General features: G+C 35.8%; 1 pseudogene; it reads right to left on the bottom strand.

Moving 5' to 3' along the window:
* Positions 1-9,842: 9,842 nt before the first annotated feature.
* Positions 9,843-12,218, bottom strand: LOC133305094 (putative disease resistance RPP13-like protein 1; annotated as a pseudogene).
* Between the last annotated feature and the right edge of the window lie 2,333 nt (positions 12,219-14,551).

Below are 14,551 nucleotides of genomic sequence, written 5' to 3' on the forward strand. Positions count from 1 at the left end.
GGTCAGGTCAAACCAGATCAGGTTTTAGGCCCTTGACAAATCGCTTGACCTATTTATACTCTTACTTATGTACATACAACATCCTTATATATATATATATATATATATATATATATATATATATATAGAGGAGAAGAAGAAGAAAGTATTTACTCCTACTACATGATATATGAATTTAGTTTTGTTCGATCCTGGTGGATTAGACATGTCCAATTAGAGATTGGTAGATCTATGTAGGATCAAGATGCTATTCTCTTAGGTACCTATGAGCGAGATAACTTATAGAGTAGCAAATCACTATGCACTATGAGAAACGGCGTAGTTAGAGCGTGGGGTGTATGCACAGTGACAGGTAAGAAAAAGTCAAAAATTGCATACTTCGTTTGCATAACCCTTTATTTATATATGGGTTACCTGGCAGGATTTGATTTTTGGGCCTCTTAGAAATATTGGAGGTCCAATACTTGATCAACTGATAATGATAAGATTGATATCTTTTAGGCACAATTCTTTCCTTATCTCTTATAGTTATTATCTGTAAGCGACTATTGAGATGTTTTAGGTCAATAAAATTTTCCCCCAGTCTAGCAGTCTTAATGTTCGGGCTATAGTGTTCTTACCACGTCTCGGTCATGTTCGGGTTTATTCAGTCTGAAGATCCCATATAGTTATGTGGTCAAACTATGGTGTTTTCTTACACCTCGACTAAGTTAGGTTCATCATTAGTATAACACCTCGTATTTTTAAATGTATAATTATATATGATAATGTGATTTAAAGGGGTAGAATTAGTGAAAATCCTGAAATTAGAATCAAAATACGTAAAAAGGGCAAAATGGTAATTTACCAAACACGTAACTCTAGGCAAGAAAAATTGAGTAGAAGGTCTCAAATGGTAAAAATAATGCCGGAAATGGATTCAGAACGAAAAATTGACTGGATAGGCAAGTTTTGGAAAATTTGATGAATAGTGATTTTGCCGGTGTAAAAACTGCGGTATAATTGTACTGATAAGCGCAAAATTATGATCGGTATTTCTAGGAAGTAAAAATATTACGTGAACGGAAAAAATATGTAGGTTATGAATATGTGGATTAAAATGGATTATTTAAGAAAGTTTAATGACATGTGGGACCCACTTAAGTGACTTAAGTGGGTGGAAAGCCAAAAAGTGAAAATTTCTGCACCTTCTCTCTCCTCCTCCCTCCTCTCTCACGCGGCCTCCATGGTTGGAGAAGAAGCTTTGCTTCAAAAACAAAAAATCAACCAAGACTCACTTAAATCCAAAAGTGTTTAACATCAAAGTTGTTCCAAATTACCTTGTGAACATCTTTCCTTCCTTGTGTGAGCCACGAAACTGAGTGTACAAGGAGATCATTTTCCTACTTTGGGTCGCGGTTTTGTGGAGTTTGGTGGCGGTTTTGGACCATTCAAGGGTTGAAACTCTCTCTTGGGTTGCCTAGGAGTTGATTGGTGGTAAGTTTTCTCCTCTAATTTATGGTTTTGATTTGGATTGAAATTATGACCTAGGGTATGCATGATTTGATTGACATAGTTAGAGAGCTCAAATTGAAAATATGTATTAGATAAAAGTGGCTTAGAATGATGTGTTAATGTGATAGAAACCATAAAAAAATTATTGGTGAAATTGGTGGATAACTTAGGAAAATTTGAAGTGGAAAATCCAAGACTTTGTGAAATTGTGTAATTGAGTTATGGAGTAATTGTATGAGTTAATTATGAGGTTGTATGATGTGTGGAAGTGTGAAATTTGATTGAATACCCCTAGGTTGGTGGGCATGAACAATTCGGCCAATTGTGATCATGGATGGTTTGATGATGTAAAAATGGTATAGTTGATGTTGTATAGTGGTAAATGGTGTTTAAATGGACGGTAGTGTATTGTGATATAGTGGAATTGGAAGGTAGAATGTTGGATGTAATATGTGTGTGATAATTCGACCTATAAGGGAATTTAAGGAAAAAATGATGGGAAAAAGGTTGTACAATAAATAGTGGATGTTGATACTAAAATAGTGGATGGTGAGTTAGTTTGATGATTAAAATGATTGAGGTAGTGAATTAAATGAAAGTTGGCCATTAGGCCTAAGTGGTTATGTTTAAGTATTAATTTTGTGAATTGTATTGTTGATCATTATTATTTGATCTATATAGGTTGCCTCTCACGGACGCAATAGAAACGGACTAAGCTTGGAGCTTACATTGTGGAGCACTTTGTACGGAGTTGAGGTAAACCATTGGAACTTAGGTTTTATTCCCCCGTGTGTTCCGCCACACCTAGTGGAAGGTTGTAGTTGGATTTTGTGCTCTTCGATATTTTGTGAAATTGTATGTTCATGCATTGTTGCTTTGATTGTGTGACATATATGTGATCTCTGGTTAGTAGATGTGTGTGGTTTGGACTTCCGCTGGAGATATCCCTTTGGGGGATTCCGGTCGGGCTTTGCCGTGGGGCCGACTCTGGGAGCGGTACCAGGATGATCCAAACGTGGAACTTACGCTGGATAGGTCTCTTGAGGAGTTCCAGTTAGGTTTTGCCATGGGGTCGTCTCATCCATAGGAGAGGCACCAGGGAGCTTCCCGGGAGTTATATGATGGGGTCCTTGAACAAAATCCTTAGATAGATGTTCTTGGATGTGAGCCCAGTGTTATGTGATTTTGTATGTTATGCATTTTACATTATGTTTATCGTATGCACATTGAGTGAGCCATGGGGTGGAGTGATCTTCTAGTACCCTTGGTTTACTGAGATATATTTGTATATCTCATCCCGCGTTTGAGGACATCATTTCAGGTTATAGTGAGCATGGAGGACCATCGGGCAAGAGGCTCGCTTAGAGGAGTTTGAGAATGATGTGCATATGCAGGGCATGACATTTTGGAGGAGTATATTTGATGCACATAGCATTACATTTAGTCTTTTGGACTTAGATCATGAACATATTGTATGTTATTATTGCCATACTTTAGGGTGTTCATGACTAGATTCTAAGTCTTTTTGGAAATTGATTTATATTTCATGTCTCTTGTGTATATTGATATTTTGAGTGAGTATGAGACTTGCCCATGGCCACACATTTTGTGTTTAGAGGCATTGGGAGACTTGTCATGTATATTGGCCATTTGGGGTGTAAATGGCAAGGAATGGAGGAATATTGTAATTGATATATTGGATAATGATTATGCATGGCGGAAGGGCCTAGAGCCTACATTAGAACTTGTACAAGTGGTATATTTAGTATTGAAGTGTTAGGAGTAGAATATATAATCTATTTTGCATTTAAAAAGCTGTCATCTATGATTTTTACAGTAGGGTAATCGATTACTTTTTCATTGGTAATCGATTACCTAAAACAGGGGACGCAAAAATTGAGCCACTATGATCTAAGTAATCGATTACCTAGTTCAGTAATCGTTTACCAATAGAATGATAATCGATTACCAAAAACAGGGGACGCAAAAATTGAGCCACTGTGATCTCAGTAATCGATTACTTTTCTTTGGTAATCAATTACCTAGTTCAGTAATAGATTACCAAGAGAATGGTAATCGATTACCAAAAATAGGAGAGCCCAAAATCAGCTACTGTCTCATTCTGGAACCTTTGGTAGTCGATTACCTCAAGAATGGTAATCGATTACCGCTGTGTAAATTTTGAAAATGCGTTATTTTGTAACCTAAAGTTAATGGTATTGCTTGGAGGGGTTATAATTAATATGTTTTATGATTCCGCGAGTTTTGCATTTACAATATGGTGTTGTTTTAATTATTTACGGAAATGGTTAATGTTTAACAATGAGAATTTAATAAAAAGAAAAAGTTTACCCATAATTTAATTAACTCAATTGCTGTGATTGTAACTGCGCTTAATACCATATGTAATGATAACACTTCCGGTACGTAACGGGCTGTTACACTTAGCTGGCGTTTGCTGGGTGTTCTTGGGCTTGCCTTTCTTTTGTGAGCGGCTTCTTATTAGTGTAGAAACGTCTAAGATATATGTCAAATTTTTGTCCCATGTTCCAGGTTTCTTGCAGTTTTGCTAGTTCTTCTCCTATTTCGGCTTTCTTGGCCGAGGTATGGTTCAAGATTAGCTGGTTTTTCTGCATACCACCTTGTTTGTGCTCTTGTGCTGCCCAGTTTGGGCTGACCGGGATGTTGGCCTTTTGGCCTTTCACGTTCTTGGGCTCAGCCCATGGCATCGAACCTCTTTTAGCATTTTATTATATTGACTATTTGTACTCGGCTTGGTTTGTTGTGGCTCTATTTTGTACTGCTATTCGGGGTACTTTAGAGATTTTAGCTCAATGTGTTGCCTTTTGTCCCTTATCCCTTTTTATCTGGGCCTGGCTTATAATGCTATGGCTTTAGCAATATTGTTGCACCACTTTATGAGGTGCTCTCGTGTGTAGGCCTCATAGCCTGAACCCTAGGACCAACATGTTCAATTATGGGTCTTCGCTATCTACCCCAAATTCTATACCAGAGTATTAAGTCTGGACTCGGCTCGATTTGCCGATGTCTTAGAGTAAGCAGAATGTTACTGAATAATTCATCTTTTATTGAAAAATGTTAGTCTTTACGTAGTTGCTTGTGGTTCACTGTTGTCGTTGCCTCTCTAAGGCCTTTGGATATCGAGGCTATAGCCGAGCTTCTAAACTTGGTCTCGTGGCCAGGTTGCTTGCTGCCTCTTCAGGGAATTTTGGTGTGGTCTTGTCCTACTTAAGGGCATTTGGACCGGGTTATTTTGCCCTCATGAGATGCATCTTTTATAAAGTTGTTCGGGCTTAGCTCATGACCTATGCCTTTTTTAGCATTTTGTTATGTCGACTATTTAAACACAACTTGCTTTGTCGTGGCGTATAGTATCTGTGTGGGTAGCAATTTCGCCTTGGCCTTAGTTTATACCTCTCTGAGGACACTTGTGTTGCCTAGACTTGTGGCCCAAATTTTTGATTGAGTTGTTTGACCAACAAATGTTATTGTGGGCCTTCGTTGACTAAACCTGGCTTCTTTTCCGAGGTCTTGACGATTTATTTTTCAATTTATTGCTCCATATTTTGACAAATCTTTTACAGGTTACTTTGGCTTGGTGTTTTAAGGATGTCATATTTAGCATTTTGAGGATGTCATATTTAGCATCTCGGCTTAACTTGCCACAGTGTTGTTGGATTCTCTAGGGGGCTCGTTTGTTTGCCTTGATCCTCAGTTATACCCTTACGAGGGTACTTCCTGTGCTTGGACTTGTAATTCGAGACCTAGTTACGTTGCTTGACCTACACATGTTGTCGCAGGCCTTCCGCAAATGGACTTATCTCATTGGCCAAGGTATTGGATTGAGATCTGACTTATGACACCAAAATTTATCCTTGTCTCTTTGGCTTGTCACTTATCTTTAGTGTTGCTTCTAGAAGTTATGGGCCTGTTAGATGGGTCTAGAGCAGTTGCCCCCTAGTCCGGCAGTATGAGAGCATGGGTTGTTGGGCTAAAATGTTGTTGCTTTGTTAGAACTTTGAATGTAAACCAGGACCGTAGCGATTCTCGTAGGTTTGTAAACCCCTTTTGAGGTAGAAAATATAACCATGTTGTGGTTTTTCTTCCTTGGCTGGTGTGTCTTCATTGGGCTTAGCGGCCCTTTGCGTCACCTTTCGATGTTTCAAGTCTTAAGAATTGTTCATCGAAGTTTGTTCGATGTATCTCTCTAGTCAGGTGTAGGAATCTGCTAAGATCACACTCAGATGCCTTGGTTCTTCTAAATTGCTGACTGAAGTTTGTCTGGTGTTTCCTTATAGTCGAGCATGGGAGACTACTTTAGGTTTTCTATGGGACTTGGGTTCATGGTAGGTCGCTCTAGCTAGGGCTGTGATTGGTCACTCTAGCTGGAACCGTGGTAGGTATCTCTAGTCGGGACCGTGGTAAGTCATCCTGGCCAGGACCGCCATAGGTCGCTCTAGCTGGGACTGGGGTTGGTCTCTCTGGTTGGGATCATTGTTGGCCTCTTTGGTTGGGACCACAATAGGTCTCTGTGGCCGAACCGGGTTGGTCTGAATCGGCTCTGATCTCATGGGTCAGCCTATGCACTGAACTACTTAACTTGGAGGTTGAGATGATGGCTAAGCTGCTTAACTTGGGCTCAGGGCCATGACCGAGCTAATTTAGAGTTGGAGCCAAGGCTCATGGCTAATTTGGTGCTGAGGTAGATGGTTGAGCTATTGAACCTGAAGCCTTAGGTTGATACCGGGCTGCTTTAGGGCTAGATTGATGGCCAAACTATTTAACTAGCGAGAGGCAAGGGCGCTGGCATGTTTGTTGTTATGGAGCTTAAGACATTGGTTGAGCTGTTGAACTTGAAGAGCAGCCGAGTTACTTTAAGACTTGGGACTATGGTCGAGCTATTGAATTTGGAGCCTGAGGTTATGGACGGGATGCTTTGGGCTCAAGTCTTTGACCGAGCTGCTTAAATTTGTTCATTCCAATGAATTTCCTAGGGCAATAGCCCAAATTTTTATAGCAGTGCTCAAAGAAAAGGCTGAGCTTCTTTGTTGAGCTAAAGTATTTGTCTAGCTGCTTGAGGTGCCTAAGAAGGGCCGAGTTCTTAAAGTTTAGACCTGCTCCTTGAGATGACTTGATGGCCGAGTAGGTCGTTGCTATACTATTTTATGCTGCTGAACCATTGAAGTAGATTTTATAAACTCGAGGCGTGTGGGCCGAGTATCTCTTATCTGAGTTGATACTCACTTTCATTAGGTTCTCTAAATTCATCTTTATAACAGATTGGGGTGCAATCCTTTCATTGGGATCATGATCTCTCCAAATTTGTCGTCATCTCGGACTGAGGTGTAATCCTTTCTTCATGATCACGATATCTCCAGATCTGACTTCATCTTAGACTGATCAATCTAGACTTGCAGAAGATGTTTTTAGGTATCAATAGTGTTTTTTTCGCAATATAATTGGTGAATGGAGATATGTATGGCAACTTTCATCCTATGTTTGTTTTCGGTGTTATATTATTATCATATTATAAATTAAAATTATGTACACAAATATATAAATTATTTATGTAAATTTAAATAATTTAAATTAATAATAATATCAATTATATTCATTATAATTTTATACATATAATTTTTTTTATTTTTTCCTCTTTTTTATTTTATATCCTCATCTAATGCATTTAAGGCAAATAAATAAAAATAAATTTTAAAAAGTTCACTAATTTTTATCATGGAAATAAATTCAAATGAAATATTATTTTATCTATTTTTTACCCGATATCGTTATGGAATTAGCTAAAAAAGTAAATATTTTATTTTGATAATACATATTTAATTTATGTTAATAATATTTTTTAATTTTTAGATATATTTTTAAAATAAAAAATTAAGATAATTCATAAATTAATTTCAAAATAAATAACTTAAAATATTTTTAAATTTAATATTTAATTATCAATTTTATTTGATAATATCATAATTATATAAAATAAAATTTAAAAAAAATAAATATTTTTATATTTATAAGACAACAAGGGGTCTAAGTTGTAAGCATAATGAGTGTAAGTGAAAATTTGAAACTATAGGGAGCTAAATGATAAATTATTTAAGTATAATGGGTCTAAGTGACAAGTTTATAATCATTAGGAATTAAGTGATAAATCATAAAATCACAGTGTATGAAAATGAAAATTTCCCTAATAATATTATGGGTTTGATGTTTCTCATGATATAGGAGATAAAATTGTTTCCAACACACACATAAAAGTATATATGGCCCATGTAGGACTATGTGAAGAGAATAGAGAGAAACAATTATGGGATCCACACACTTTTATGTGTGTGTTGGAGATAATTTTATCTTTTACAACAAGAGAGACATTAAACCTTAATAATAATAATAATAATAATAATAATAATAACTTTATTTTCACCAATTGTGGTTAGTACATGGTTTATCACTTGACCTTATGTGGTTTCTGTTAGAGAATAATATACAGTATAAACCTATTAAAGATGCCCTCACCCAACAACTTAACTATTTGGGTTGAATTGGTTCTTTACATGGTATCAGAATATCGCTGACCTCATGACTGACTCATTTGCTGACTCATCCTAATCCAATCATGTTACCAATCAAATGATAATAACATTAATGCATAAATGATCAATTAATTAATAATTCAAATAATCACAATTTATCATTAGTCTTAATAATATATATATATATATATATATATATATATATATATATATATATTTGTATATTATTAATACTAATTTATAATTTATTATTATTATTAACTTATTGTTATTACAAATTACTATTGTTTTTCTAGGATGTTACATATAGGGTTTTCTCTTGAAAGTACCATATGAGCTGCATTCCTGTATATTGGTGAGTGGCCAATGGAATGGATCATGTATTGATTGTGGATATATATATATATATATATATATATATATATGTAAAAAAAATTTCTACAGCTACTTTAGATAAGGTTATCTGCAGCTACCCCAAAAACTACGTCGTTTTGATTAATGAAGAGTATTTCTGTAATTTTAAGTGAATTAATGAAGGGTGTTTCAGTAAAATGTATATGGTAAAAAAATAAACAAAATTACGGAAACACCCTTCATTAATCAAAATGACGTAGTTTTTTAGGTAGCTGTAGATAACCTTATCTAAAGTGGCTGCAGAAATATTTACCCCTATATATATTGATCATTATGAGATTATGTTAGATGGTACCGTTTTAATACCTACATGTCATGGAAGTGAGCTGAGGGAAGAAGAAGCCTCCAAGGACCCTAATTTTACTAAGATTGCATCACACTCCATGTGAGGATTATTTTTCAAGTACATCGAGTGGTACAATTGATGATTCCTATGGTAAGAGGTACAAGTAGGGAATGTTGGCATTTATATTTTGGCTTTTGTATTCTTTGACATGATAGCATGCTAGGATCATATTTTGGAGTTGTATATCTGCACATTTTGGTCATTTATGTATTTATGTGCTTGGGATAATTATGTGAAAGACATTGATGTATGTATTATGTATGGTTTTGGATGGATAAATGTATTTTTGTAGACATTGTATCATGATGCCATTTGTTTGTAAAAACCTTGGTTTTCATTTGACAAAGGACAATGTAAATGGATAATGAACATTTGACGTCTAATTACGAATAAATGTTGGATTGAAATCTATAGAAATTGTGTATGTCCTGGTATGCTTGAGATGCAAGTAATATAAGACTATGCAGCTTGTAGCCTAAGAAACGTATGTAGCATGTAATATTTTGAGAGATGAATGCATCTATGTTTGTGGGCATATGGTTGCTGTTATATGGTCTATTAGGTACCCAAAGAAGAAGAAAATGGGATCAAAGTCTCAATGATAGACGTATAAAACAAAAAAAATCATGAAACAAAAAAAAATCATTTTTGGCATGACAGTGTATGCTCGCTGACTTGCCTCGCTGAAGCGAGCAGTCTAGCGAGCTAAATTAATTTGCTCACTGTTATCCTTGCCCAAGCGAGCATTTCAGTGAGCAGCGTCAGAAATAGATATTGAATTTTGACATTTTGACACTTTGTATGCTAATGAGGGCTATTTCCTAGTTGATTGTTGTACAATTTGCAATCAATTAAATCAATCACACAAATACGCAAGTGCACGTGTCACAAGTAATAAAGGGATGTGTGAGTCCAAGTATCATTGCCACGGAGATAAGTGTCAAGTAATGATTATTTAGGTGAAGAAAGTGAGTAAAATGATTGATTGTGATGGTTGGTTTGTAAATGAAAAGATAATTAAACTAAGAAAACAGTAAACTAAAATAATTGGTATTAAGACGATGGATGAGATATACACTAGTCATATTGTGGTAAGAAGAATGCCCTACCCAATCTGGAAATATTGTACCCCTGTACGCAGTAATGCTCAGCTCTTCCACTCCTTTGTGAGGTTGTAACTTGTCACATATTTTTGTTTCAGTGGACATGCTGGTTGTAGTCGTATCACCATCCGAAGACCACTCCAACGTCAATTCGTCAATGTGGGTCTTATCCATTATCCTTGCTTCCCCTGCTTCATCAATCGTAACATTCTCCAATTTCTTAATACAAAGTGATCCATGAAGACCTGAAAGTGATCCCAATTCCTTTATCCCATTCTCTTCATGCTCGCCCACAACTAAGTCACCTAAAAGCTGCAAATGTTTTAATTTGCTCATTCCTGGAGGAATCTCTTTTAAAGGAGTATCTCTAATGTCAAGATGTCGCAAGTTCACAAGATTTCGCATTTCACTTGGCAGCATAGTCAGCTGATCACAAAAATACAGCTTCAACGTCTGCAGATTGTACAAATTACTCAATGATTCTGGCAATGCTTTGATACTTGTCAAAGAGAGATCCAAGTAACGCAGATGGATCAATTCACCTATTGAATCAGGCAATGCATCAAGTTCCCCAGAGCCATAAAATGACAAAACTCTTAAGTACTTTAACTTCGATAATGTGAATGCTGCACTTTCAAAGTTGAATGAATAGTCCGAGACATCGATTGGCAGAAATGTCCTCAAAGATTTTGCTTTATCAATGGCAGAAATGTCCTCAGAAATACTTTCACACGACAAATGACGAGTACGAATTGTGATCTTGTCATCATTCCCAAGTTCTTCTAATGTAGAATAGAAATCTCCAGCAACAGAAATTGCCAAGTCATGCATGAGATCGTGCATCACAAAAGACTGGTCATCATCAGTATTAAACTGTTTGAAAAATGATCTGGAGGCTAAATCATTAAAATACCTAGAACCAACTTGTTCTAATGTCTCTGTTGTCTTTGGTTGCGGTAAAAGATCTTCTGCCATCCATAATAAGATTAATTCATCTTTATCAAATTCATAATCCTTGGGAAAAAATGAACAATAAACAAAACAACGTTTTAAGTGTGGAGGGAGATGGTAATAACTTATCCTCAATGCTGGAATAATTTTACTCTCCTCTATAGGAAGTTCCCAAAATTTACTGTTCAAAATAGAATTCCAGCTATCGATTTCATGAGTTTGCAAGAGGCGACCAAGGGTTTCTGCAGCTTAAGGTAATCCCTTACACCTCTCAACAATCTCTCTGCCAATATTTTCTAGAGTTGGATTGCCACCAGATTCTGGAAAACATGCATTCTTTGCAAGTATTGACCAACAATGTTGGTCAGACAACTCGTGCAGGCGGTAAGGTGTTCATGTCTGGACTGATGAACCATCTGCACTTTTGAATGCTGAAGCAACCGAATCGCTACGAGTTGTTACAAGAATTTTACTTCCTGTAATTTCGTTTTGAAAAGGCGCTTTAAGATTATTCCATCCATCAGCATCAATATTCCAAACATCGTCCAAAACAACACAGAATTTTTTTCCTGTCAGTTTATCCTTCAAATCATTTTGGAGTAAATTGAGAGTAGGCAAATTACAAGGACTACGAGTAAGTTCCTCTATTACAGTCTTTGTAATTTTAGCAATATCAGATTCTTCGGACACACAAACCCATGCTTTTGAATCAAACTCCCTCATCAAATTCTCATTGTTGAACACCCATCGGGCTAGAGTGGTTTTTCCAACCCCACCAATGCCCACAATAGGGACCACAGATACTTTATCTTCACTATTCCCAGTTAAGATTTTTATTATAGCATCTTGATCTTGTTCCCTGCCAAACACATTTCCTGTTACTAGAGATGTTGATGGAGTTCTCCATGACAAGTTCTCTCCGGGAATCTCTTTCAGATCAAGAATATCTTTGTGTTTTACTATATCTTCTAGCCTGCTAGTGATATCTTCAATCTCACTTACCAGCTTCCTATCTCTCAAATTGAGAAATCGAGACAGAAAGTTATTTACCTCCTTCTGAGTGGCAGCTTCAGTGGAAACTTGGTCCAGCAAGTCATCAGCCACATAGACAGCATCTTTGAGATCATCGAGCCAGTCCTTCACAGCAGCATCATAAATTTGTTTATGCTCAGCATCATTAAGCACGGCCTGAACCGCATACAGGGTAGTCTTCAACCTTCGAAGCAACTTGTTGTCAAGCTTCTTGCCTCGGATGACGTTAGCAAACTCAGGTGAAGAGAGCCTGTCGAAAACAACATTAATAAAACCAGAGAGAAAAGCTCCACCCACTAGAGCACCCGCCATAATATCAAGAATATGTGATCAGACTCAAGGAGAGGAAAAGTAAGGAAATGGTTGTATGCTCTGCAGTAAAACTCTGTTCTTTGTAAAAGTGTTTGTTGTATATGGAGGTTCTCATATCAGATCTTAGGCCATAGTCATTGACTTCACATGCTCACAGTGACTGGGTCACTGAGATATATTATAAAATTTGCGTTGGTAGAAGTGGAATTGCTTGCCAGATCCAAGATATGCTTTTTTAATTCATGCTTGAAAGATGCTCCTACATAAATTAAGACAGGCTCGTGGAAAGTTTCAACATGGACTAGCCGTTGGCATAATTATTTAGACTCAGACTCTATTAATAAGCCAATAACTTACTACTTGTTTGAAAGATACGACATAAATTATACAATTCTTCGAAAGTTTCAACTATTGTAATTTGTCGTTATGCCTTTATAATAATCAGGGCGTTCATTAACCAATCCAAACCGATTTAAATCGAATCGAAAAACCGATAACCGAATAAACCAAAAATCAAAAAACCGAAAACCGAAAAAAAAATCGCAAATTTTAATTGGATTGGATCAGTTTTTAGATGGGTTGATAAAAATCGATCCAATATATTAATTTCCCTCTACTTATTTAGGTCTTTTCCTAATCATAGCCTAAAAATTTCTAAACCCAAGACCCATTAACCCATCAACTAAACCCAAGAAAAAATTTAGTCACGTCTCATCAACAAAATTTTATCTTTGTAGAGTTTCATATCTCATTGCCCAAACAAACAAAAAAACTATATTTAGTTTACTAATGTTTTTGTATTTTAAATTTTTTTTTTTACAAAGTCAATATATACAAAAATTGTTAGTTGCACAATAATCATGAAATAAATTTTAGGATTTTCAGAAAACCGAAAACCGATCCAATCCAAACCGAAAAAAATTGAATTGGATCGGATCGGATTTGAAAAAAAATCCTAACCGAATGGATAATTATATGATCAAACCGAAGGGATTGGATCGGATGATTTTTGCTTCCAAAACCGATCCAATCCAGACCGCGAAAACCCCTAATAATAACCACACCCAATTTTCGTTATTATATGGTCTCAGAATATACCACAGCATATCCCAATACCTCTCCTCACGTCATTTTATTTTATTTCCACAATCACAAAAATAATATCCCCAAAGACAGCAATATTTGTTGGTATATGTATTTGATTACCAAAAAAAAACACTAACTTAAGCTAATTCGACTTCATGTGAAGAATGATCTTGAAACTGAGAGCCAAGGGAGCAATCGATTATCAATATGCCGATTAGAATTACGACAATATTTTCACACGAATTATGATATCATCCAAATGATTTACTCAACGAGACTTTGATTATGTCTGTATTTAATTGATGTGTTAGATTAACCAGTTAATATGAGGTCATTAGTAAATGATTCCACTTATATTTTTCTGCTGAAGTTAATCCACAATATTAAACTTGGTAATATCTTGTACGATTCTAGTAACGCATGTGGCCTCAGTTATTACCTATCCCATGTTAGACAAATTCTCTTAAAAGCACACTACGTTCATGCATCATGAATGAATTTCTAAATCTATCAGTAATTAAATTACTCGAATGCTCATTGAAAACTGACATGAGGTGTGACATTTGGAAGAATTCTGGTTTTCTAGCAGAGCCATTTGTACCCACGAACAAGAGTCACATCCATAAGCAAAGTTTATTTCACAATAAGATTAGGTTGTCAATTTAGAGCATCGTAATGAAGAGGAAGCTCGGTACTTCTCGGTTTTTCATTCCTCTAATGTCAAGAGGATAACATTTCATTAGTTTTCTTTAATCATAAACATATTGTAGAAATAAATTAGGAGAACTTGTAATGTCAAATAGATCTTGCTAACATATATCATTGGGAAGGAATCTATTAACTAAGTGTGGCATGATTTTTGTCTGTATAATGATAATCTGTCATTTGCAATAAGTAAAAGTTTTTTTCTAGTCTGTTTCTTTAAGACAATTAAGGAGTAGAAGTACATCACGTGACATCCAAAGATAACATATTTATAGGCAATACCTACTTCTCATCCAAAATTGCTAAGGTAATTCCATATCAGCTTTTGCAAACTGTTCAAACCTAGAATGAATGAGTCAGAAACTTTTGTAAACGTAGCGAAATTGTAACATGCAATAATTAAATATAAATGACAAAAAAACAAAAAACAACAACAACAACAAAATAGAGATGGTGGTCACCAACCACAAAATTTATTATTGAAAGGACCATCACAACCCGTTTTCATGCTGGGAAAGAAGCAACTCCAATCAAGACTGATC

This window comes from Gastrolobium bilobum, unplaced genomic scaffold (assembly GCF_033153095.1).
Source record: "Gastrolobium bilobum isolate Gb01-03AN ecotype WA unplaced genomic scaffold, APGP_CSIRO_Gbil_v1 utg38165, whole genome shotgun sequence".
Classification (NCBI taxonomy): domain Eukaryota; kingdom Viridiplantae; phylum Streptophyta; class Magnoliopsida; order Fabales; family Fabaceae; genus Gastrolobium; species Gastrolobium bilobum.